At 36.5% G+C, this 15689-nt stretch overlaps 1 protein-coding gene across 2 annotated transcripts in view; it reads right to left on the minus strand.

Annotated features, from left to right (window-relative positions):
* Positions 1-8765, minus strand: part of LOC113226140 (SCY1-like protein 2) — a 235480-nt gene extending 226715 nt beyond the window's left edge. For both annotated transcript variants that reach the window (XM_026458680.1, XM_026458672.1), the window contains exon 1: positions 8743-8765. The gene's annotated coding sequence lies outside the window, so the exon portion shown is untranslated. The remainder of the gene's footprint in view (positions 1-8742) is intronic.
* Positions 8766-15689: the final 6924 nt, after the last annotated feature.

Raw genomic sequence — 15689 nt, forward strand, 5'->3', positions numbered from 1 at the left:
TATTCCTAAGAAATAAGAGACAGGCTTTGTGGTTATCTTGAACCGACCATTGAGTTCCTTAATTAACTCGTCTAGCAGAACTTGACTTGATCCAGTGACCAGACCATCATCCACGTTCAAAGCCACGATCACTTTTCCGAACGCTGTTTTTTTTTATCAAAAGACATGGATCTGTTTCACTCCTCTTAAAACCAATTTCATTGAAGAAGTCTGTAAGACAACGGTTCCAGCATCGCGGAGCTTGCTTTAACCCATAAAGACTCTTCTGCAAAAGACAAACTCGACCCGAGCCTTCGTCATAGCCTTCCGGTTGTTTCATAAAAATTTCTTCATCCAGAGGGTCTCTGGATATATAGGAAGGCAGTTGTGATATCAAACTGGAGCATCGCCATTCCTTCGCTAACTGCTACACTCAGCACAGAGCGAACGGTTCCCATCCTAGTAACCGGGCTAAACGTCTGTTCGTAGTCAATGCCCTTTTTTTGGTGAAAACCGTTCATTACTAGTCTTGCCTTATATTTATCTACAGAGCCATCAGCGTTCATTTTAACTCGAAATACCCACTTGCAGGGTATGGCTTTTCTTCCTTTCGGTAGCTTTAGGTTAGGTTAGGTTCGGCAGGCTTCTAATTGCATCTTTATGCGACGTTCACTCGTTGTATCCCATTACAGCATTCATGATAAAGTCTTTGAATCGATGTGGGGCACGTAATGAAGAGCGAACACGAAGTATCATCTGATCCGGGAATACGTCTTCATAAACGACGTGATCTTGACTTAAAATATCTTCGTCTACGGCATTATCTTCACCAATGATATAACCTTCGTCATCGTTATCTTCATCAATGGTATCATCTACGTTAACAATATTAGTTTGCGTCAGAAGATTCAATTTGAAATACAAATCAATAAGATTGTGATTTCAAAATTTACGTTCCTTTAAAAACAGAATTAATTCAGACCAAATAAATATAATCAACCTGTGCATTTACTGACAAGAATTTAACATTGCCTCCTGTCAACGTCTCTTTGTTGTGTCATATCATAAGTGTCATAATGATCTTACTGTGACAACTGTGATATTATTACATAAATGACTTTCTATTTGGTGGACGTAATGCTATATGAAGCCTGAAAACGTGACACGAAATGAAAATTATAATACAAATTATAATTTTCATTTCGTATTTAAATTAATTACTCGGTTTTCGCGTAGGTAATGAAATAATTTGGTGGCAAAGTAACAATTAATTATTTTTTGGTTAATAGTGAAATTCATGGTTACAATAAGGAAGCGCAAACTTCACTTTGTGGTCACTAAATCAAAGTTAGGTAAACTAACGCTAACAAGCTATCCGTTCTCGTGGTGCAAACGTAGTCTATAAATATCTCTGAAGCAACAAAGTGTCAAAGCTAAAGGGTTTTATGAGCCGACAAAATAAGACTAACGTTTTTATTTAATTGAAATAAAACCGAAGAAGTTAGTTGAGGAGTTTTGTCTTCGGCGCGGTGAAGTTAGATCGTAATTGGTGTAAAACTTTTACAAATGTTGGAATTAAAAATAGCTACAGACGCTGCCGCTTAACAAAGTATTCCAATTTCATAAAGTTTCACTTCTGTGTATAAATATACAAACTTGCGATTTGATAAATCAAAGGCACAGCGCCGTGTTACTTGCGTCATCAGTTGGGTTCGGAATTCGGCTAAGGTAATACGGACCTACGTTCGGGACAGAGGGCGAAAGCCGGAATCACACACAGAATTGTGCGAATATGTATTTTCGATTTAACGATATTCTTTTATAAAATGCTCTAACTAATTAATAAATGCAAACAGTACAGTATCGTTTTCAGAAAAGTAATTATTAGTTTTCACATCTATAAAATTTTGTATATAATGGAAAGCTCCATTGAACCCATTACGATTTTTACACAGATCCTTCTTTTCATGGCGAGTAAGTGTTTTCATTCACGTTCTCCAGAAGTCATAACAAGAGTCGTATACCTATACTGAACCGATATTTCCCGTTTTATGTTCCTCTACTTGAGTAATGAATGTTTTCTACTACCTATACGACCTTATACGAATGGCGATGTGCCCACAGACGTACACGCATAGTCATAACGTTCATAGGTTATTTTTATTTTATTTATTTAAGAACTTTTATTCAATGTTGATGTCCGTTCCATCTTATCCTAAACTATAGCTTACATATCTGGGCGGCGCTGCTGGAGAGCCGATTTAACAAATAGTTAAAAGGTTGCAAACCACTAATGCGTCGTGACCAGGATCAAGGCAATAAAATAGGATACTTGGGCCCACAAAAATTATTCCATAGTTAAAAGGTAAAGAAAGGCTGATGATAAGGAAAGGTATATAAAAAACAGGTGCAACGCTACATACTAATTACAGATTGGTATTGAAATTGACACATGATTAGGTTGAGAACTGGTAAAAGGATCAAAATTGGACGCAATTAAAAATTACAGCAGTACTGTTCGCTACAGCGATTGAGCAGGGAGTGACGTCGGAATGAAACAAAATGGGAATGGTGAGGCAAAGGAATTAAAAAATGATTCAAAATTGAAAACAAGTCGCCAGGAATCAGAGAAAAGGTGATAAAAAGGCGGGATGACGTGTAAGGAGGTCACATCGTCACAATAGTACCAGTATTTTTTGCCTGTTTCGTATGGGGATTGCCTAGTATACAATTTATAGCACCTACAGATGTTCGGTTGATCTGCAGTCTCTCAACAACGCCCCCCTCTGTTGCTCGTACCGGACACATTCCAGTACTCGTAACAAGTGATATTCATCTTCCACTATTTCACAAAACTCGCAATTAGAATAATTGTTTTTTTTTTTTCATTAAGAAAGCAAAACTGTGTAATGGAACCTGTCCGGTTCTCATCCTTAGTACGAATGAACGAAGGGCTATTCATAGTTACTTTATTAAATAAAAATGTGATATAAACAACTCAAGGAGTGCCACCACCTCTTACTCCTGTACCCTTTTAATATACCTATATCGATTTTGTGTAGGCAGAAGGGTCTAAAGTGTATTTTTAAACTTCCCTTCGCTTCATTTTCTCAACTTCAATTAAGTGCTTTATCTTAGCGTACACACATAAACTAAGTTAATCCTCATAGTACAATTAAATAATTCTATAGAAAATAATTATCCATATACGAACGAAATTCTAGTTTTAGTTCGCTATTTAACGAACACCGCGATGTTTACCAATCGGTTTATAGTTTATTCCATAAGTTGAGCTAAATAAAAGAACAGTCCACTTCTTTAACGACTTTTTGAACCTATTAATTCTTTCTTGGATAACCCAGAAAAATTTAAAGCCTCTTAAATTTAAGGTGATTTGAGTTTACGAATTGCGATTGCGGTGGGGTTACTATTAAAGAAATTGATAGCAATTGCTAGCAGCAGCTGTTAGAATAACAACAACTTAAAAAGCGATAACGTAGTTACTAACGTCTCATGTTATAATATAATTTATTTTTTCTACGCTTTCTAGCGTTGTTTTTTGTAAAATTTGTGGCCAATATAATTTCTAAATTATATAGGCCAAAATAAGCTTAAAAAGGTCAAATTAGCTTTTGAGGTGCACGAAAGAAGCCTCCCCGCACGACATATCATCCCTGTGTATCTTCGCAAACCTTGATCCGATTGGCGAATGTTTTCACCAAGATGGCATACGTCACCGGTGATTGTTTGCTATAAAAGCTCAAAATGTAACTCCCAATTATTACCATTAAATGAAGTTTTATTTTTATTGAGTACACATGAGCATTTGATGTGGTCAAGTCTCACATGTCGGTTATTTTCGTCACAGAGTTACGAGATATTATACTTGTATTGAAACATTTTCAATAGTAGTCAAATAATCATCATCTTCAACCTATTTATACGCCCTACTGCTGGGCACCGGTCTCCTCTCAGGCAAGAGTTTAGGCTATAGTATTTTTCGAGAATTGTGAACCTTCTTCGACGAGCAGGTTTCATCAAGATTTTGTCCATCATAAATTCTGAGAAACTCAGAATGAGACGCGGTAGGTCAAATCATTAGGCAACCACGTCTATGCATTTATCATACCACTATTCATAGTTTACAATTAAACCAATTTCCATTTAATCTCTTTGTCATCGTAGTTTTAAAAAAGAAACAATTCTCACATTCCTTGCTGTCAGGAAAAGCAAGACCACTAAGTTAAGTTTCTGCTATGTATGCATTGACTTACAATTATATGGACGTCGGGTCCGCGCTAAAAAGTGTCCGCACTTGTAAGGCGCTAAAATCGTATACAGAGCGCGACACTCCGCTTTAGTCTTCATTTGTTCTACCGACAGCGCGATACTGCGATGACATTACAATTTAAATTTCGAATAGGTTGACATTTTTTTCGTGGTTTTTGTATTAGACCCGTCGTCCATTTATTTGTAAGTCAATGTATGTATGAGAATATTGTTCTTTTAAGTAGAAATTAAAAAAATCTTAATACGCTTTATTTACTGCTGAATTTGTGATACATTAGTTAGCTACATATGCAAAATTTTGAAGAATTCAAATGTTGTGCATTTTGTCTTTAAGCTTGTTTTTGACATAGCACGTCAAGAAATTCATTTTTATTTTAACACTCTTGATAAAAGTTTATTTAATCAATATTTGAGTTTTCTGTCGTTACCATGTTAAACATTCCGAAATGTAATAAAACGAACCGTAAGATATAATATACAAAATTCTAACAATACGTAAATTTTAATTTCGAAACGATTCCCCAAAACAACGTGAACAAAAATAGCATTTTATACAGATTTCAAAATTTAAACTTCGAAACTAATGTTTAAATTTCCCGCCGTTACTACAAGCTATGTCTCTTCTAGTTTCATATGAAGCAGTGTTCATGTAGTCATTTCTCGTTTGATACTTCTATTGGCTAGCTGAAACTACTACATGCACAAAGTGCGCACACCGATGCATAGCAGCTGCGATTGGATAACCAAGTACTGTGCAGGTAGTTTGAAAGTTTTAAACTTTTGCGGCGCGGAATATACTGTGTTTGGTCCAAGTCAAAGATAAAAACCAATTGAGAGTTATTTTTGCTGACAACGTGTTGACGATTTGAATATATTATTTGTGTTCATAATCGAATAAATTGCGTACGGAGCATGTAATCTTTTAATTTTCATATGTCTTGTGCAATTTTAAGTACCATTACTTCAAAGGACCAGTAATGTGGTTGTAATACACAACATATGCCAAAATAGATATAAATCTTGCTAGTTTTTTTTTTAATTTACAATTCATTAATATGTCGATACATGTCAGTATGCATTATTCATATGACGCGGATCTTCGGAACCGATTATGCTAAAGTTTCATTAATTTTAAGTACACCAATGGTTAAGAGCATCAATAATTAAGCAAACATGCCATAACAGTTACCTGCTTCCAGTACTTCTCTTCAAACTATGTTTACAAGTATTCCACTAGCGCCAATTTACAAGCATTCTAACACGAAACTTGAATAGTGGAGATATAAAGTTTGCAAGTGTGACTTGTCATACCTTGTTCCGGAGTATGCAAGGCCTTTACCCAAGTAGTTTTTAGAGTTCCTTAACAAAATGGAACACTTACAATTAATTCGTCTATCCGTTTATATTATGTACGTGGGGTCGAGCTCGGCGTCGGCCGCGTGGTTTGATATAGGTAACGGGATGCGCTTATGCTATTCGGTGGTACAGCGGTACAGTACTATGGGCGCTTGATGAGAAGGTTCCGGGTTCGATTCCCGATTTGGGCCAATTTAGGAACGTTGTTGTACCATGGTTCTGTCTGGGTATTAGGAGTTATCGTTTTTCTGGTATTCATAATACAGGAAACCCCCTAATTAGAGACCAGAAAATTGGTACGATAGTCGGACATTATTATTATTTTCCCTAAAATACTTCTGTTTCGCATAACTTCCAAGAAAAGGAATCTCAGAGATGCGGTCGAGATACAACAACGCTATTAGTATCTCAATTTCCTGCACCGGAAAGTATGCCTTACATTTTTAACAATTGTGAGATCTTGCACTCGTAATAGAACCTCCATATACTACTACCTACGTACGGTGGCGTGCGGACACTTCGGACTTCGCTATCCGCTAGGCCTCGGCCTACGACCTCGGCACTTACCACTTTGTTTCATAAATTGAAAATATCTGTTTAATGGCGGCCATATTTAAACTGCAAAAATGTATTTTGACCACAAATTATTCTCAGGCAATCTTAAAAATGTTTCCATGCCCATTTTGCCACAAAATGGCGAAAAAACTTTTGACCCCAAATTATAATTAAGTGCTCTTTAAAGACCTTCGCATGTCAATATTCAGTCGGATCGAAGCAAGTTTATCTTCAGCAGCCATTTTGAATTCGCCATCTTGAATTTTTTAACACAGGGAGTTGACCACTATTACCCTCTATGACATTCCTTCCAGCACCTACTAAATGTTTTTGAATTTAGAACATTTCAGAAATTCGCCAAAGTGTACCTTATAATACACAAATATCCCCCAAAATGAATGATTATAGTTTTTACAGGCCGTTGATCACTTTTTTATATTTTCCACATTCAGGTCTTTTGATTCTAATTTGGTTCTTTGCTTTGGAGCCTACCCGTGTATAACGATATAAATATATTTTTTCCACCATATCGAGAAGTATGCGTTTCATTTTTCTAAATGAGTCAGGCTTTCTAGCTTTATATATAATGTATTATTATACAACATATGTTAATGTGGCGCATATTCAGAGCTTTAAAAAACTTATCTACGATACAGATAAGTAATTTTGAAAAGTTCGACTTGCGCAGTCTGCTTTGTTAAATATCATAATTATACTTTACAGAATATTAACCTAATTGCATTTATACCTGAAGGAGAGTGGTTCCACTCATTTTAGTCTTTTTTACCTACGATGAGTATAATAACAGCTGTCATTTGGCAGTTACACTGATATTACCTTACAAAGTCTAATATATTTTTAATAATTTTCGAGAAAATTTGCTAAGAACAGTTATCTATTCCATGGTATAAATTTCCATGGTTAAGACTACGCTCAAAATTCTTCATTTATTTGATTATATCTACATTAAAGTATTTTGTTTTGGATAAGTTACAATAACCTTTTTTTTGTAACCTGTCTGAGAGATTAGTTGTAAATAGTATGAATGCTACATAAAAATATCAAATGACACCCATCTTATGTGAAAAATACTACAATTCGAACAATTTCTATGACGTGGGTTCCCTCGAAATATTTCAATTCCATAACAAATATTCTTACGAAAAATATATGGAAGGGCTGATTTTTACGCAATATAGAGGTCCGTCGTAGTAAAAATAATACGTATTTATGGTTGGAATCCCACCTCCTTGGATGTAACATAATGGATTTTAGCACCTAAATTCAGCAAACGCGTTCATTTTCCACGATTCCGATTTCAATTTCATACGATGGAAGAGGAATTACTCTCAGTTCTTCTTCCATCGTATGAAATCGATGAAAACGAACATCGTGGTAAATAAACAAATGAACACTTAACTCAACTTAAATACTGCATATCGTTAAAGAAAAATTAAAAGCATTACAAGATTTCTTCACGTTTTAAATTCCGTATTACATATTTCCTCGTAGCATTACCATAATTGGTTCTAGTCTGTTTGATCTATTTAAATGTACATAGTCGTTTTGTACTATACTTTGTGGTAGACATTTCTGACATATCTACGAAGAGTTAATATTTTAAAGAATCGCGAGGACAACAATCCGCGGCAAAAACTAATATCAATACAAGTAGTAAAAACATCCGTATATCCATTGTATGTAACGCTAGATTTTTATTTAATAAATGTTTCCATATTCCCTTTGTTTCTATAAGCGACAGCCTTTTCTTTTTTATAAATAGTACATAAAAATAAACATGTAATATATTTTAATACTAATATATGTACCTAAGAGTCCCGCCGCCGCCGTTGATTTCCACATATCGGCACAATCGGCGTTACCTACAGCAAAAAATGCAAAATGCAAATCAATACTATATAATAGTTTGAAAATTGGTTTTCGATAACTTTGCAATAATTTAATTGTATTTTAGTGTAAATACAAACTCACTATGTACAACATAGAATTCAAATTCAGTTTCAAATCGCAATTTGTAAGATACAACACAATCTTCTTTATAGTTAAGGTATTTTTTATTTTTATTTTGTGAACTCTCAAAATAAACTCATACAAGATCCAGTGCTTGAAACGAAATTCAATTGTTGATGTGTTAAAGACAGTGTGTTTTCAACTTTAGAAAAATATACGAGTAATTGCACCATAATAATAAAGTCAACGACTGGCCATCGATGCAATGAAACATCTCAGTATGAGCAAACCACATTTGTAGCGACAAATTATCGTTGCGGTCCACGGGCAGCAGCGAGAGCGTATATGACCTTAGCGAAAATTTCGAACGGACAGAACGGCGATTTCAGAGCGGGATAACAGACGCTTAAGCTAAAACCAAAATTCGCGAAAATCTCTCGTTCGATACCACAACCGAACCACGGCCAACCTGTTGTAAGGCGCTGCGCAACGCGAGGCCGTGTTACAGACTCGAAGATCCCCCAAAATATTCAAAATGGCGGTCCTCTTTTAAGAAAAAACTCATATTTCAATTTTTTATGAGGTACTTACCCGATGTTCCCGCCTGCGGAGAGTCGGCCGCGACACCCGAATACTTTTTAACGACTTTCGTAACAGTTGAAATCACTTTGACAGTTGTTTTTTCTGTTGGGCAAAACTACATGGCGCTTCTAGCGCGTAGTAAGCGATCGCGATCCGTGTTAGAAACGGAAGGTTGCGCAGAGAGGCGTGCGATCGCCGCACCAGGCACTGAAACAGTGAGCGGATCACTCGGCGCTCCGCAAGCGATGGTTTGAGCCGCTCCGCGCGCGCCTCCCGCCACTTGTCGGCCGCCACGACCGCCCTTAAGGCCAAGAGCCACACTGACTACAACTTACCGAACTTTATTAACGCTACTAAAACACTTTTTTACAGTTTCATTTATTAGGTTTAGGTATAAAAAGAAAAATTAATGTTACATAGTCGTAGCACGCTACGATTGCCATAACTTTGTTTCAAAGTTCTTCGTAGCGGATCTACGCAAGCTGTAGTGCTATGCCGTAGCATGTTCTACGTGCTTTTAAGTTAATTGTAGAAGGATCACATGGAGGGACTTTAAAAAATACATTATATTTAATAGTCACAATTATTTACTATGTGATTGTTTTATTATTGTAAAGTTAAATAAATAACTAAAGAGATGTACATAATATGTATAGACATTTCAATAAATCATATAATATTCGCAAAGTCTAAAAAAAATTTAAAATACCCATTGATATTTAATCAGTCTATTCATTTAATCTTTAGTCATTTTAGATGGATTCCGAGATGCTCTAATAATGTTTGCAATTTTCTTTCTTAGTTATTAGCATATATTTTGACCACGGTCTGCAATAACGATGTGTGCTTGTCCAGAAGGTGCTTAGTCACTCTCGCGTTGAAATGACGATGTGTTCAAGAATCAAATCGCTACGTGAATTTAGGTAGTATATCTACCAAATTAATATGTGATAATCGCCCAAATTTGGAGATCGAAAATAGAAGTTGGAATTAAATCGTCCAATTCCATTGCACTCTTAGACTCTGAGGACTCTCTCCAATAGGCTAGTAGACGCAAGTGCTTGTATGAGCGTAGCTACGCTCCTCGCTAAGCTACTTTTTACGTTTAACTATCGAGTCTAAGATAGCCAGCTAATGTTAAATATAACCAATGAAAGGTGGTGGTCATTTGAAATTGACTCGCAAAAAAAAGGAATTTTTTTTTCACTATTTGCTCCTAAATAGTCACAAAAGTTTCGACAATTAATTACAGATAATCTATACATGAATTAAATTATCTTTCCAACTTGACAATTTTCAGAAATGAATAGCGTTAGAATTCCAACTTCAAAATAAACGAACACTAAACTACCATTTAAAACATTATTTTTGCAGTGTTAACGTCGTAACTTTCAACTCAACATCTACCAAAACGTGACTGTCAACCATGATTTAATTCTCTCGCTTGCATCTGTGCATTGTGAATATCAAAACTCTATTACGTTAAACTCTATTAAATTAATATAATATTAAAACGGAACGGAATATTTAAAGAAGATGAGATTTGCAGTGGCAAGGCGCTGCTTTTCCGTGTGCTTGGCAAGGCCGAGCAGATGCCATCTCGCCGGAGGGATGGAGGAACGAAGAGTATCCAGGACATTATAACGATGTTAAAGAAAACCGACCCAGACGACGTGCCTGCTTTCGTGGCAAAGAAGCTGCACAAGCTGCCCCCTGTCACGTTCGACCATGTCGATGTCACTAGGCTGCTTAAGGACATCATATCCCTGAAAGCAAGTCTGGCCGAAGTTCAATGTAAATTGGAGGCTTCGGATAACACCATCTGTGAGTTACGTGCCCAAGTTGTATTACTGAGTAGTGCAACTTCGGTAAGTAGGTCACCCGAGGCCTGTAACGTGAATACTCGTCACGAGGCACATAATGCATCTATCGGCAGTTTTGAGTCGGCCCATATGGATGCGTCACCGACCGCTGTCGCTGAGCGCGATTCCCCGCGCCCCGCCCCTCGATTGTCCGCTCCGGCGGAGACGTCACGCGAAAACACGTTGACCCCTTCACGTGATTACGCCGCTGTCGCAGCTGTTAACCGACCCGTTGCTCCACAACCACAAGCCAGGCAGCTATCAACGAAGGGGATGAAAAAACCTCGTGTACCTGTCTCTGAAGTTGCAAAACCACAGAGGCAGACGGACCGGTGCGACGATGACGGCTTCACAAAGGTGGAGAAGAAGAAGAGGAAGCCCACCAGCCGTAACCTGTGCGGCACTGCACCGACAGGGTCCAACTTTTTGCTGCGTCCGGCAATCCCGACAACGCTGCTGTACCTGTCACGCCTGCATTACTCCACGAAGTCTGAGGAGATAGTGGAGTACATCAGGTTGAAATCCAAATACACCCTGAGGGTCGAGCGGTTGGAGTCCCGCCACTACGTGAACTGTAATTCGTTTGTGGTGAGAGTGCCGACCGAACATCTGTCGACCTTCATGAAGGAGGAGTTCTGGCCGAAGGGTGTCCTATACCGGCGATTCCGTGGCCGGTTGCCTGACACCAGATGGCGCCACACGTCGCCGACAACCTAAATACGTGTTAAATTAGTAATAGTGTTATTTTATATTGTTATGTATGTTAGTCTGTAAGGTATGTATCTATGGGTCTCAGTAACCTGAATATAAATAAAGAAATAAATAAAGAAATAAAATAAAAATAAAATATACTTAATTTTTAACTGTGTGGTATTTTATATGAACATAACATGAACATAAGTACGGGTAACATCGCCTGAGAAAATTGTTATGCGTTTAAAGGAGTCACCACACTTATCGATAAGGAATCGCATAGCGCTTTGCGGCACAGATTTTTATTATCAGATTTTATTTTCAGAAATATTTTTTTGTGTCCTCCTACTTAGGTAATCGCGATTAATTATAAGCATTCTTGCACTTTTTTTTGTAATTCGCATGCTGGGGTGTTATGTAGGAGGTGGTGATTATTAGTAACCACCGTAAAGAAAATGACAAAAATAAATTTTAAAAAAAATGGCTTTATTTTCAGTATTGAACTTGTTTTACGCACTGAATTTATGTCAAAAGGCATGAAATTCGGAGTTTCGGAGGAGTAAACATGTTTTGAAGATCATCACAACAACTTAATTTTTATGCTGATCCTCGAAACATGATTTCCCCTCACGATAGCAATGAGGGACAGTATATTTTGCAACTCCAAATAGACCTAGCAGGTTTTTTCGTGTTGTATCTGCTGCAGCTCTTGGAGAGGAAGTAGTATCTGTAACTTAAGCTCTTTTTGATTCCCATCACCAGATTCAGCGCAATGAACACAGTAATTTCCTTATTAGTAATAGATTTGTAAGGACCTTCTTTCAGTTCCGCACAAAGATTGGCATGGAATATTATATGCTGAATGATCTCTTCAGTCCAGAACAATTGGAATACCTTTACAGGAGTCCGTTCTTTAAGAGCAGCTAAGCATATTTGTGCAGGTGTATGGTCTGTAATGAAATGACGTGTTCCTCTGATTATAAAATGGCGTAAGTTATTTTCAATTTTGGAGTGCCAGAGAAGCAGGTGGAGCTGATGGTGGTAGTGGTGGTTATGAAGTGAAAAAGCTGGCTAAGGAAACATCATCGTCAGGCCAAATTCTTCGACACGAGTTACCTCCACAGAAATCTTGGCCGAGAGGAATTTCGCTGATTACGGTAGCTGGTATTACGTCCTTCTCACCATTATCTAAAATAAATGAAATATAGTTTTAGCTTGTGTTTCTTACTAAAAACTGTACTCTTATTGAACGGTGGTTACCTCCGCTAACCACTTTATTTATCAATGTATTGCAAAAGAACGACCACAGCTTATTTGCAAATTTTAACGTAGTTTACACGGACAACAAAACTTTCATAAAGTTTATACATAATCATAAATAATTACTTACCAATGAAAAAAAACTTCCGCAAATCCGCTACTCGAAAATTCAAAATGCAAAATTAGTTACCACGGCTGTTAGACACCATATACGCGGTTTGTTGTTGATTTAGTCGTAGAATTAAAATGCTTGTCTAAATACAACGAAGTCAAGTAAAACAAATTTACTATTGTTTCAAAAGAAAGTAATCGATACTGTAGATTTCGTTATCGAATAAAAGGAGTTGTAGTCGGATACTAAACGTTCTGTCGTTTGTAACACTTTTCAGGTCTAACGTTCGAAGAATCAGGGACCTATTACCTGCGAATTTCTCGTTGCGAGTTCGGTACGGTGGGCAACGGAGTTCAGTTTTCCCGCGTTTCGCAACGCTTGGCCTCCGCCCGCACGTCGTTTATAAGTGCTCAAGTTTTGACGCGCGCAACGCTTATGTCCATGTAGTAAGAGCGAAAAGGTCGTTGCGCGTTTCTCTTCCGTTCGAATGGCCGAACGCGAGTTCATACAAAATACTACACAGTACAAAGTTACCCTATTCACTCTAAGGCAAAAAAAATAATATTCCGCACCGTTTTATTGCGTCTCTTAGTCAAAATAAGTCCACTTGCAAATGCTATACGTCAATTACGTCTAGGTACGTTTACAAAACGAACTTCGCCATGTTTGAGCAAGAAATTACGAAGTAAACTCAAGGATTATTTTATCTTCTTGCATAAACTTAAGCAAAGTTCTTTTTTATCTTTTCTATTCAAATGTAAGTGTGCATTTAACCTCCATCTTACCTGATGGAAAGTGACGATGAGGTCGACGATGGAGCATACACACCTAAATAATCCCTATTCATTCTCGCCTTGAAAAGGTCCAAGTTTTAACGTTCAAGGAACAAGTGTTCAAGCAGGGAATTTCACTCCATAGACATTCGCCATATAAATGTGGAAGCGTAACGTTTCGTGCGAATCTTTGGAGTATCCACAACATAGGGGTGGAGGCCAAGCCTGTGATAGTGATATCCGTGACCATAAGACATTGGCTGTGTTTCTCCACGTACACTATTGCCAATACTTATGAACAAACTTGTAAGTCACTCTGGTCCTTAATATGCAAAAGGGCTTTGTATCTTGCTACATAATTTTTTGAAACTTATTTTTCTCATGTGGGGCAACCACAATAGTCACAATCTGGTTTGTTGAGAATATCAGCATCCGCCATTGACCTTTTATTGGTAGGTCAATGGCATCCGCGGATAATCTGCATAAATTAAAATATCTGCATCCGCCTCAATCAATGATGATATTCATTGTGGATGTTCGAGTCGTGACATGATCTAAAGGCACGCTGGAATCTTTTACAATCCTTCCAGAAAATGACTGTAAGCCGAAAAGCAATTCAGCTATTGTTTTTAAATATAACTTTGATAAAATTCCACAACGATTAAGCTAGTTAGATTGTTTTCATAAAGATTAATTATTTTGTTATAAATGTCACAAAATCATTGTTATAATATTTTATTAGAATATCAAAGAAAATAGAAAGCTTTTTAAGAAGATAGATTGAGTAAGGATGTACATTTTTCGCGTATTTTAAATATATAAATGCATAAAATCAGCATACGCTGATGTTAAGTAAGGTAAAAAACGAAACATCCGCTGATGTGTAAAAAAACCTGCATCAGCTACAACCCTAGTTCAAACGCAAACGGAAATTTTCGATTGTGGATTCGCTCTGGGCTTTTTCGAGGGAAAAGTGTAGTTTTTATTTTGACTTTCAATTATTCCAATTTTGTGAAATCTAGTATAAAGTGGAATAGGATAGTGCTATTGTGCCTTAATCCAAGATTAAAAAGCGAAATTATACAAATCTCGAACTAAAATACCCGTATCGGCTCGTTCTAAGGAATCCCGAGTCAATCCAAGCACGCCGCCTCAAATTGCCTATCCTCTTTGTGGCGGCCATATTTACAGAAACATAATTAAACGAAGACATGGCTCAAAGGACTTGTATCCAAGACAAAATTATTAATTAAAAAAAATTTCGATTCTAGGTTTTTCACTGTGATTACCAATTTAAGTACCTTTACATTTAATTAAATAAACAAGGAGACCGCTTAAATTTTCACTTGTTCATTACTTAGGTAACGGTACCATTCTCGGCAATTTGGGCAACTTGATAAAGTTAAACAATGACATTGCGTTTACTTCCAACGTCAAGTTCACTGTTCTTGTGAATTTGACATTGTAATTGAAATAAATATAATATTTCTTGTATGAATAAATATCGCTTCACAACAATTTCAGATTTTATTTATTGAATACTCAAGACCGTTGTTTTTAAATTACATTTCAGATAACAGCAAAAAATTGACACAATTGTATGACGAAAATGACGTAAGTGGACTTGTAAAAACAATTTTGTAAAAATTTATAAGTAATAATTTTGTCGAAACGAATTTTCAGTAATCTAAATTATATGGAAAACAGACAGTATAACAATCTTTTTATCCAACCTTACTGAAGACCTGTGATGAAGATAAAAAGAGAGTAATGTATTTCTAGTGTATTATATCAATGTATTACTTGTCTTCCTATCGTATGGCCTAAATGCCCTTGTCGATTATGAGAAATTAAATGTCAATAAATTTGTATAAATCATGATAGTGACATGGAATACAAAACTTTTATGACTCTGACTCCAGCATAATATAACAACATAATTATGTCGGAGTGTGTTTGTTACGCGGAAGTTATTGTGTTACACGGAAGGAGTGGAAAATAAAGTTTGATCTTCATATAAAGCAGAATAGACTTTCCATGTCAATTACAACTGAGAAGCAATAACCTAGACATAAATAAAAATAGTTAATCATATTTCTTCAAATATATCGTCCGTATTTTGTAGAAAGGGCGTAAGCGACATTTCGAAAAAAATCAGGAAAGCTTGTTATAGGTTTTCACGACTGTTTTAAAATAATTACGTTCTGTTTTAAATTCAATTTTAAAAGTTAAGTTTAATTAAATTCAATATTGAAT

The sequence above is a fragment of the Hyposmocoma kahamanoa genome, unplaced genomic scaffold (assembly GCF_003589595.1).
Source record: "Hyposmocoma kahamanoa isolate Upper Pololo Valley unplaced genomic scaffold, ASM358959v1 100021, whole genome shotgun sequence".
Lineage (NCBI taxonomy): Eukaryota > Metazoa > Arthropoda > Insecta > Lepidoptera > Cosmopterigidae > Hyposmocoma > Hyposmocoma kahamanoa.